Here is a 10,005-nt window from a genome sequence, read left to right as displayed (position 1 = left end):
GATTTCAACATGTTTATTTTTAAGCTCGAACTCGCACAAAAGGCTTGCAGTAGAGACGCTGCAAGGTGGACCTGCTGCGTAGTAGCTTGACAGAACAAGAGGACGTCGTCCGCAAAGAACAAGTGGGAGATAGACGAACCCCCGAGGGGAAATTCTGACGGGCTTCCAATCACCCGCTTCCATCGACCTATGGATATTCACATAAAGTCTTTCCATCCATAAGACGAACATGTAATGAGATAGAGGCTCTTCTTGCCGAAGGCCTCTACCCTGTCTGAAAGAAGGGAGACGAGTACCGTTCCAAAGGATCGAAAGATTAGATTCGCTAACACATTGCATCATAAGGTTGATCAACCTCTATGCGAGACCGAATATAAAAAAAAATTATAATTCTAAGTTTTTTTTTTTGGTCGAAAATAATTCTAAGTCACAATCAATATTTTGTTATAATAGTTAATAGCTTTTTTTTTCAGCTGCGATTATGACATTCTTTACATTGGGCTGTAAAGATAAACAAAACCCCAGTCAAGTATTGGCTCTCACTGGTTTTCTGTCATGGCTACTGACACTGCTGCAGTTTCTTCTTCCATGGTGAACCGCGTTGACGTTTTCTGGCATGAAGGGATGCTCAACCATGACACTGGTCATGGAGTGTTTGACTCAGGAATCAACCCAGGCTTCTTGGACGTGTTGGAGAAACATCCTGAAAACTCAGATAGGGTCAGGAACAATGGAACATGGTCTCCATCCTCAAAAGAGGTCCCATTTCCCCTTACATTTCTTGGAACATTGGAAGACCAGCTCTAATCCCTGAGCTCCTCTCTTTTCACACTCCAGGTACTACTCAAATCCCTTCTACCTAGGGATGGCAATGGGTCGGGTAGGGTGCGGGTTTTGCCAAACCCAAACCCAAACCCGAAATCAAAAACCCACACCCGCACCCGCACCCAAACCCGAAATGGGTGGTGAACTTAAACCCACACCCGAACCCATTGGGTTTCGGGTTCACCCGACCCGTACCCACACCCGCACACAACCACAAACAAACAGCTGAACCCGACCCGAAAAAGAACCCGAATTATAAAACCCGACCCGGTTGCAACCCGATCTAACCTTGAATAACATTACTTTCTTAGCAAATTTCATTGCTTTTTACAATCAAAATCACCTAAACATACACCTGCTTATTTATATATTTCATAGTGACTCCACAATATTGTCAAGCACTCAAGCTTATTAAGCTGCCCTTCAGCAACCAGAAGTGCAAAAGCACATTGTATGTAAATTCATTAGGCTGACAATTATTCTCCACCATTTTTTTGAAGAGCATGATGGCCCTTAGCAAGTGCCTCAATCATAGTATTATAAGCAATTAAAAAGACAACAACAGTCTTAATCTTCTCAATTACAAAATTCATGGGTCCTTAAACTTCTCAATTACATTTGAAAACCACAAGTAAAATAAAAGTGATAAACTCAACAATTTAAAGTCTTCAACATCAAGCATAAATCCAACACAAGGAAAAACTCAAAGCATACAATTAAAACAACAATCTTCAACAACACCCTCTTCCAAATTAAAACAACAGTTCTCAATAGCTCAATCCAATTATATAAAGTCCACAATCTTCAACATCAACCTGTTATATTCACGTTAAGCAGCTCATTAGTAATTTTTCTTAAAGCAACATTGAAACAAGTTATTGTAATCAAAGTTAACAATAATACTAACCGTGTTATGCATTAAAGCATAGATGCAGTAGCTATTAATCATCAAAACGGTAACTCAAACCATCTATTATTTCAGCTGTAATAAGAAGTCAAAATTAAATAAAACATCGAAGCTTAACATTAATAACATATTCAAAGCAAATGAAGAATAAAATACCTTCGTCATCGGACTCCATTTCATTCAATACCGTAGCATATTCTTGTGCAACACTAGAATTCAAATTCCCTACAAATATCCCACATAGAGTACCAAAGAATGATTAGTTGACAATATATAAACATAATTTGAAATTAAATGATATTGAATTAAAATTTTAAATTTTTACCATCACTCTCATTAGACCATAGCCAACTCCTAGCACACATCAAAGCCTCTACAGTAGTCCAATGAAGTCGACTTCGATGAGGGCTCAATATTCGACCACTAGTGCTGAATGCCGATTCTGAAGCTACTGAAGAGATAGGAATAGCTAACACATCTCTTGCAATTGTTTGAAGTGTTGGGTAAAGTCCTCCATTTGCCTTCCACCAATTTAAAATATCAAAATCAGGCGGTGCCTTCTTTAAGACTTTCTCTCCAAAATAATGATCTAACTCAGATTTAGTATTTGTAGAGCTAGCTTCTTCCTCCCTCTCAACATACGATTCCAATTCTTCCACCAAAGGGTCATCATGAACAACATTAGTATCAATCAATGGAGAGCTTTCAATAGAATTGTTTTTGCTTTGATAATCAGAGAGCAAATCATAACACAAATCTTGGATTCTTTTCACTTGTGCAACTGAGTTGTTAGCATACAACTTTACAAAATAGAACCGAAGCACTACCAACTTGTTCCTAGGATCCAGAACTGTAGCAACTCCCATGACATCATGTATCACACTCCAATAACTTTCAAATTTTTCCATCATCCTATTTGCCATCTCCTTAATCAATGTATTAGAGGAGCTCTGCCATCTAATTATTTCCAACTTAATCTTACAAATCTTGGGAAAATAAAGATTGGCAGTTGGATATTTGGTACCAGAAACCAACTCAGTTATATCATTAAACAATCCTAAACACCCACAAACATCCTTTGCAAATTGCCATTGTGAATTACTTGGCAAACAAGTGTATAGCTTTTCACGTTGAGCTAGCCGAACAAATACATCCTTATATGGTATGGCAGACTCAAGCATCTTAAATGTTGAGTTCCACCTAGTTGGAACATCATTTACTAAGCCTCTAGTACAATTAATTTTCAATTGTCTAGCTGTTTCTTCAAATTTTTCGTGCCTTTTTGGGGTACCATTCCAATACCCCACACTCTCCCGAATCTTTTCTACACCATCCTTCACCACTTGTAGGCCTTCTTTAACAATTAAGTTTAAGATATGCGCAGAACAACGCATATGCAATAAAGACCCATCCTTTATCAAAGACTCCAACTGCAACTTATTCTTAACAAGGTCAATCATTTTATCATTTGCAGCACAATTGTCTAAAGTGATTGTAGACAATTTTGAGTCAATGTTCCAGTCCATCAAACATTCGACAAGTACTTGACAAAGTCTTTCACTCGTGTGAGGGGCTGGAACATAAATGAACCTAAAATAACAAGGAACATAAATAACTAACTTACATTTAAAAATTTTATCATACAAAAACAGCTAGTAGGATAAAAGAAATTTAAACTTTATTACCTCAAAATTCGACTTTGTAAAGTCCAAGTGCCATCAATGTAGTGAACTGTGACCGCCATGTAACCCTTTTTTTGGTTGCTTGCAGTCCACATGTCTGTGGTAATGGCCACTCTTCCTTCATGAGTGTCTAACATCTTCATAGTACATTGCCTCTCAATATCATAGATTTTCAAAATCTCCTTCTTGATAGTGTTTCGACTAGGAACTAAAAACAATGGTTGGAGAGAACCTAATATTCTCCTAAAACCAATATGATCCACTATTGATAGTGGATAATCATGCATGACAATTGCATTTGCAATCAACTTCTTTGTTTTCTCTGCATCATAATTTCCAAAGCCTATCTCTTGCTTGCCTTGGATGGCTTTAGGCATGATGAATGTTTGCCCTTTGTTATGGCCTCTCGTCTTAATCAACTTCTGAGTACACCTATTTGCATGACCACGCAAGTGAGTTGTTCCATACGTTGAATTGCCACTAAGATGTTTCTTGCACCACTTGCATACCGCCTTTACTTCCCCATTCACTTTAACCTTATCAAAATCATTCCATACCTCACTTTTTGGCTTCTTTGTTGGAGGTTGTGTTGAATCTGCAACATTTTGCCCATCATGAGTTGAATCATTTAGTGAGGGACCTTCAGGTGTAGGATTAGAAGATCCTTCCAGACTTGGTTCATACATGCTTTCTTGTGTAGGATTAGAAGTTCCTTCCGGAGTTGTGTTCACTTGATCCATTTTCCCTATAACATCAATAACAAAATCAGAAAAAGTAAACAACAATGTTTGATAAACAAACAAAAATTAAACTTATCTCAATTTAATAATTTAATTATATAGAATAGAAGGGATCCCAAGATAGAGTCATTCACAATTTTTAGCACTCAATTATTCTTAGAATGATAACTACTAGAAACAATCAAGTCTTTGAATATGTTAAAGCATTATGTGTCAAAAATTTAGCTAAGGGTTCAGCCGTGGTCAGGTTCAGCTAGTTATCAAAGGTCACTTTCTAATCATCACAATATTGGAATATATGAATTATGAAAGAAAGTCAGAAACAGAATTTGTAGCAGCAGTGTCATATTTAATATGAATAGATGACAAGTACATAAATAGATAATTGTCTTGAACTTGAGAATTTAAATGTTGGGAGTGGCTTAAGTTCCATTCAATATATATAAATGTATACATGAAAGGTACATTTGAATGACTATGGTAGGTACAAAAGTTCATTTAAGTCAAAGGGTGTTCCATCAAATTACTATTAAAGGTTTAAATTAGAAAAAAGTACCCAGAATGCTGGCCTTGTGTTTTATGCACTGAACTTGACTACCTATAGCTATTGGATTAGACCAGGTTTATATCTGTGTGGATAATCCTTCCCATAAAGAAGAAGAAACAAAAGAAAATTTGCTTAGTTAGCTCCTGTGAGTACTTGGTGGAATAATAATGTTCTCTTTGTTTTTTTTAGAATGAAATATATATATAAAGAAGATAAGATAACAGATACAAAGAGGCTGGAAAAAAAAACAGCAACGAAACAAGGGTTAAAACAATGGAATGGACCAAGGAGATTAAACAGAGGTCATAATGGAATGGACCGAGGAGATCAATGGGATTAAAAGTTAAAACAATGACTAGAAAGAAGACTAAAAAATTATAACTATATTTTAGCAAAGTAGAAGTACCTGTACATTCACAACAAGTATGGGTGGAAATTTCCCAGAGGAACCAATAACAGGAAGCTCCACAAACCTAGCTATATGGTCCACTTTTCACGGAGATAAGAAAACATCGATCTACACCAAATGGGTAATATTCAGAATGGTTAGGAGCAAATTCCTACACAGAAACAAGATTGTTAATATTAAAATGCAGAAGCAGATTAAAAAGAGGCTAAGGGGAAACGGTTGAAGGGAAGAGAGAAAACCTGAAGCGGAGGTGACGGCGGCTCCGTGGACGCCTGGAAGGTGGCTCCGTGGACGGAAGAAGGAGACGGAGCAGGACTGGAAGAGGAGAACGGCAGATTCGGAGGAAGCAGAGAAGGAGAAAGCCGTGAACTGAAAGTGGAACCTCAAAGCCTAATTCTATTCTAGTAACATATATATACCTAAGGATATATAAGGAATTTTACTTATACATAACCGGGTTCGGGTCGGGTCGGGTGCGGGTTTGGCCAAACCCAAACCCGAACCCGAAAACAGTTAAAGCAATCGGGTAAAACCCGAACCCGAACCCGAACCCATTTAACTCGGGTTTTCACCCAAAAAATCGGGTCGGGCCGGGTCGGGTGCCCACGGGTTTGGGCTTCTCTGCCATCCCTACTTCTACCCACCACCTTAGATTGATTATCATTTTCACTTCCTATCATTTTGTATTATTATGTAGTATATATTTGTGTATTTTGGCCATAATCACAGGTTTTTGATGTTCTCAATTTAGAAGGCAAATGGGGTTTTAGTAAAGTTATGTTCTTTGCACAGAAGTTCTGAAATTCTACACTGGGAAACCAAAATTTGGGTTTGGGAGTGTAAGGTATCAGACTAAATTTAGGGAGAGTGAGTTTACAGCAATTGAGTGAATGAAGAGAAAATGGGTTTTAGTAAAGTTATGTTCTTTGCTGTTTATATAAGTAGAAGGAAAGCTATTCACAATAGTAGCTAACCAACTAAGTTGTCATAACAAACTTGTAAGTTGTAACAACCATAACAGACTCTAACAATCTAACTTCCTTTATCGGGAGGATGACAGTTAACAAATGTGTTTTTCTTTTATTAATTATGCTAGAGATAGTTTCCGGGTTGATATGAAATAGTGCATGATATAATTTCTGATGTTGTAATTTCCCAGAATATGTAAATGAACTGGTAGAAGCTGATAAAGAAGGGGGAAAGACCCTTTGTTCTGGCACATTCTTGAACCCTGGGTCATGGGATGCTGCACTTCTTGCTGCTGGAACTACATTATCTTCAATGAAGCATTTACTTGATGGGAATGGAAAAGTTGATTATGCCTTGGTCAGGCCCCTAGGTCACCATGCTCAGCCTTCTCAGGCTGATGGGTACTGGTTTCCTTAACAATGCTGGTCTAGCAGTGCAGTTGGCTTTAGATTCCGGATGCAAAAAGGTTGCGGTTATCGATATTGATGTTCATTATGGAAATGGCACGGCAGAGGGGTTTTATCGGTCTGATAAAGTTATCACTATCTCTCTCCATATGAACCATGGGTCTTGGGGTCCATCTCATCCGCAAAGTGGATCTGTTCCATCAATCCAAAAGTTTGGACCTGATGTCATAGTTTTGGTTATTATTGGACAGGACTCAAGTGCAGTAAGTTATTCTATTATCATTTTTTCCGGCTCCTGATTTAAGATTTGATTATAGTTAGCATTTTATTGGCAAGTTTGTACCGACTTGATTCCATGCTCAGTTAAATTATAACCTGATAAGATACAGTAATATGACTTTTGGGGGACATACTAGTTTTAGCCATGATATAGGAACCTCAACAATGGAGCCAAATAGTTCAAAATTTAGATGAGTACAAATAGGGTTGATTTTGGTAACCCTACAGGAGGGGGTGAAGAAGAGAGATACAGATGAACTCTATAAGGTATATTCTTTGATTTCAACAGCATATTTTGCTGAATGTAGAAAGTATGTTACCCCCAAAAAGTAAACAAACACCTCTAGTGGAGATAATCAGACAACTAGTCCACTGGTCAAGTTACTACGATCTGTTCATTTGATCTTATAAGTGCTTTTTTAGGTTCTCTTTGTTTTGAAAAAGGATTATATCAAGGTTTCTTCATGATTTATGGAGATGATTATAGCTCTAAATATGAAGGTGATTAACTGGTTATATGAAAAAGACATGGTCAGTGGTCTTTAGTTTTTTTGGTCTTTGACAGATTGACTGGGTAGTTTAGTAATTAGTATGGCTAAAGTAGGCAGATCAGATAAGAAGATAGTTCAGTAGTTAGATGTAATCGAAAATCAATAAAAACTGGAGTCCAAAGTCCAAATTATTAAGAAACATTTAGGTTGAAGTGATCTGCTATTAGACATGATTTCTGATAGGATATTATTGTGGTATTCGATCTTTTGTAGTCGACTCCCTTTAGTGGGGAAAAAAGGTTATACTGTGGTTTCTTTTTAATTATTTATGCCGCATATTGATGGGTCCTAGGATACCAGAATGCACAAAGATGATTAAGAGTTGTTACAAAATTGGTTAGTTTGTTAGCTTAAATAGTGGGAAGGGGTAGAAGAGGATTCCCAGTTCCCATCACCAGATAGAGGACCTACATAAGCATGAGGGTTACAAGTTTTTGGAAAAGTTGATCAAGTGGATGAGGAAGGGGAGATTGTCCAGATTCAAGAGGGCGGAAGCACTATTGAAAGTTTACCGACAGAAGTTCTCATGTCCCCCAATTTCTTCCTCGAGAACAAGATTGAACTTCAATGGGGTGGCATTACTGGACCTAAAACATTAAGTTAATATTTATTTTTGAGTTGGGCATTTCAAAACCGTGTTTTAGCAAACACTATGAGTTATGATTTTTGCTCAAGCCATGGTTTTGGGAGATGCTCAATGAAAAACCACACACTAAAAGATGAAAGAATTGAGGCGAAGCAATTATGGTAGTTGTGAAATTAGTTTGATGGTGAAGAGTGAGGGTAGGAATAAATCAGACGACATGTTGAAAGTCCAGAATCTGGTTTGCATACTACTTGGCCTATCCTAGGCTTCTTTGCTAAATAATCTAAATCTATTTAATTAAAAAAAGGTTAGAGTTAAGACCTTCTAGAAAGCATTTAGGCTTGATGAACTAACTATTTAAGTAAATATAAATAGTTAAATACTATTACTATTGTTACTACTTAGAGATCTATTGGCATATTTAAAGGTTTTAGTACTTCGTAGTAAGTCTTTATATAGACTTTTAAGTTAGACTTTTGAAAAGACTCAACAACATCTTAAAAAAAAGGCTTATACCAGATCAAATATGTTAAACATAGGACTTAAGTTTAATGAAAACCTAAAAGAGCTATCTCAAATCACACAACCTTAATTCCTTAGAAGCATTGCAACTGAGAGACCATCCCTGAAATTATCTTTTCTAATGGTCTTTATTTTAATAACAGAAGTTAGGACATCATATAAATCATCAAATGGTCTGTTTCCTTCAATTACTCAAACAAAAGATTAATTGCTGCCAATTACAATTAGAACAATCAGACATATCATCCTCTGTTGCCTTTAAGCTGCATAAGTTTTCCTTCACATAGGAATTGGGAAGAAGAAAAAATGAAGCTCATTGCATGTTTTGCACTCAGAATCTGGGTGATCTAACCCCTTTCAAGTTCTTGCACTTGACATTGAGCATCCATCGCATTTTTAGGGTCCGAATTGAGATAATTATAACTCTTTTGTGAGTGCTCTTTGAGCCTAGGGTACCATCCTCTCACCTTAGATGTTTTTAGCACCAAAAAAAGATTATGTGTGATCGATTGGGACATGACAATGTTAAAACAGTCTAACTAAATGATCCACATTTTTTTGTTACACTTGATTGATTGCCCCCATGTTTGCGTCACTGTTTGAGGGGCGGAACTGTGCTTAATGAAATGATATCTTTGCTTGTGCTTCAGTTTGATCCAAATGGAAGGCAATGCTTAACAATGGAGGGCTACAGAGAAATTGGGCGAATAGTTCATGGTCTTGCAGCAAAGCACAGTGATGGGCGCCTTCTAATTGTCCAGCTCCAGGAAGGTGGATATCATGTTACGTATTCAGCATATTGTTTGCATGCAACACTTGAGGGTGTTCTCAACCTGCCATTACCTCTACTACCAGATCCTATTGCTTATTATCCAGAGGACGAGACATTTCCTGTCAAAGTTATAGAAGCCATTAAAAATTATATGAAAGATAAAGTGCTTTTGTGGAAAACAGCTTAACTTGTGCCTCCAAATTCTTATCTCATGTTTGAACCTTTGATAAATTTTAGTCATAGGAAATGAGCTCATATTCTGAGTCAATGTGTTCAAGATTAATTCATTTACATAAGAACGGTTGTCTTGAAGGATGCCTCTTTTTTGGTCCAAAAAGGGTCCCTCTTTGATGCTTGATGTAAGTATTTGGGGGTAGGGGTGTACTGTAAGAAGGTATGACCCAACATGAGAACCCGATGCACCCGACCTGATCCAATCCAATCGAATCACTTTTGGATGGTTCGGTTTGACTCATGGGTTAGTTTGGATTTTTATACGGACTTGAGGTTGTTTGGTTTGATTCTCAAGTTAGGAAAGGTGATGTTCGATTACACCCAAACTAATTGACCAGTGTAGCCCCACGCTAAAAAGCCTGACTTTCAAAGCTAGGACTTTGAAAATAGAAGAGTATCCTCCTCCTCCCCTAGGGTATCCCTTATTATTATTTTTTTATAAGCAAATGTTAGTAAATTAGTCCTCCTCATGGTTCGAACCCCTGACTCTTCACCCTCTCAAACCCTTATGTCCCCTAACTCTTACCACTTGAGCTAACATTCGCGACATCCTCTTATTGTACTTTCACGTAAAA

The 10,005-nt window shown here is 37.3% G+C and overlaps 1 pseudogene; it reads left to right on the top strand.

The window, feature by feature from the left end:
- The first annotated feature begins 520 nt into the window (after positions 1 to 520).
- Positions 521 to 9,934, top strand: LOC130749099 (histone deacetylase 8-like; annotated as a pseudogene).
- Positions 9,935 to 10,005: the final 71 nt, after the last annotated feature.

The sequence above is a fragment of the Lotus japonicus genome, chromosome 3 (assembly GCF_012489685.1).
Source record: "Lotus japonicus ecotype B-129 chromosome 3, LjGifu_v1.2".
Classification (NCBI taxonomy): Eukaryota; Viridiplantae; Streptophyta; class Magnoliopsida; order Fabales; family Fabaceae; genus Lotus; species Lotus japonicus.
The sequence above is the reverse complement of the archived record's forward strand: the minus strand, read 5'-3'. Positions and strand labels throughout refer to the sequence as shown.